Here is a 2,083-nt window from a genome sequence, read left to right as displayed (position 1 = left end):
CACCTTTGTCTCCTTACTAATCTACCTCTATATCATTCTCTTCGCCATTTTCTCAGTTGATATCTCCCTCCCTTCAGTTCAGTTTGTTGAGTTTTGCAAAAGCATTTTTTTCTCTCAAGGACTCTCTTTCTCTAGCAGTTAAATAATTAGTCTGAATCTTTATTTTATCTATCTCACCATCTACCCATCTATATATCAGTCTTCTCAGACTACATTTCTGTCACTGCTACAAATCGGGCAGTGAATGAAATCACGTAGGCTCAAGGAAACATCTCGTTACAGCGGATGACGAGCTGGCCACGATCCAGACAGCCATGAATAATTTCTACGATCTGACTAGTGGCTGCATCAACTTCAAAGAACACACCACTGAGGACGACTATGTTAAAATCACAAGGTAAATTATCAGACAATAGAATATACTGTAAACTGTTTATCATTGCATGGTTGTAAGTTATCTCATTTCAAATATGAATGTCATCTAGTTGAAAATCATAAATAAAAATGTTACCATTGCTCAGAATAAAACTTCAAATGGTTAATTATGTTAACAATTATTAATAATTCTAAAAATCTTAGAACTTGGCCCATAATCAATCTTCCCCATAAGTTTAGTCTAATTATATCTTTACACTTTGGGTTATTCATGATCTTCCTTCAGCGATGCCTCTGGATGCCATAGCCCGCGTAGGGCGAAAGGGCGGCCACAGAGCATGAACCTGGAAAGCCCGAACTGCCTGAAGAAGCTCGGCACAGTGGAACACGAAAATGCTGCACACCCCGGCTTCCACCACGAGCAGTCCCGTTTTGACCGAAATGAGCACGTCACTATCATGTGGGAGAACATCAGCATTGGGGGTGTGTTTTGGGGTCGCGTGAGCAAATTTTCCTCGTTTCGTGGAATAACATGAGTGTGGGGTTGGTTAGTAAGGGGTGTGGAAATGGCTGGTTTAAAAACTGAGTAAATGGTTGGTTAATAACTGAGTTAATGGTTGGATTAAAAAATAAAGTGTAAATGGTTGGTTTAAAACTAATGTGTAAATGGTTGGTTTAAAACTAATGTGTAAATGGTTGGTTTAAAAATAAGTTATGCTTGGTATTGTCTGCACCTGTATTTGGGTCTCTTAGGATTTTCCTTGTTGGAAGCATCAGGTTTAGTGAGCAAATGATTAGCTTTCGAACATTATCACTTTAATTTCTCTTTCTGAACAAAGTCTCAACGTTTTTTCAACTCTTCATTGGTGCCTGACTTAAAAGGTCATGAGCATAACTTCGTGAATACCCAGAGGATGTGGCCACAGGGGTTTTGGGGAGCCTTATGATTATGGATCCCTCTTGCATACTCAGGAGGGCCTTTCCGCAAACGGAGAAGACACCATTGTCCCCGTGGTAAGTATTTTCACATATTCATACATTTCCAGCGTGTGTATTTTTCTTACGAGGGGCATTCAAATATTCTTTCGTGTGAAGAATATGTGAATGAAACAACGGAGGGAAGAATAAGAAAATACGGACTATGTCGAAAGAAGCAATACATCGAAAAGTTCTAAGGTGTTTCATTCCAAATTATCGTTGCGTTTAGGTAAATTTTACACAAACAAGCCACTTTGGTCGTCACATGATCTGTTTCGCAAAGGCCCCTGCTTTTAAAAGAACTAAGGTTTATTCCCTCTGCAGGCCGACCCCAGAGATCGGCCAGCGAGCGCCCGGTGAGATGACGGGCCAAGCTCATGAAAATGTACAAGGGGGGAGAAAAAGTAAAAAAATTTGAACAAAAGATTTTTTTTTTTAAACCCTAATAAAACCTGGGGATGAATTACGAGTGACCAATTCTACAAAACCTTTAAAGTTTTTTTGAATCAAACCCCAAAAATGTTTTTGGAAGTTTTTTTCCCAACCTACCGCCTTTTTTTAATAAATGTTAATAAATGTGTGTTTTTTATAATAATATATAATTATTATATAATTATTTTAAAAATAATATGTATTTATATATATTTAAAATATATTAATATAATATAATAATATAATAATATATGAATGTATATATTACATATAACCCTATTTTCTACTAATTATAGTG

General features: G+C 36.9%; 1 pseudogene; it reads left to right on the top strand.

Annotated features, from left to right (window-relative positions):
- The window catches only part of LOC119593608, a 3,185-nt pseudogene that overhangs the window by 306 nt on the left and 796 nt on the right, over nucleotides 1-2,083 (top strand).

The sequence above is a fragment of the Penaeus monodon genome, chromosome 32, assembly GCF_015228065.2.
Source record: "Penaeus monodon isolate SGIC_2016 chromosome 32, NSTDA_Pmon_1, whole genome shotgun sequence".
In the NCBI taxonomy this organism is placed as follows: Eukaryota; Metazoa; Arthropoda; class Malacostraca; order Decapoda; family Penaeidae; genus Penaeus; species Penaeus monodon.
This window is presented reverse-complemented; position numbering and strand designations above follow the sequence as displayed.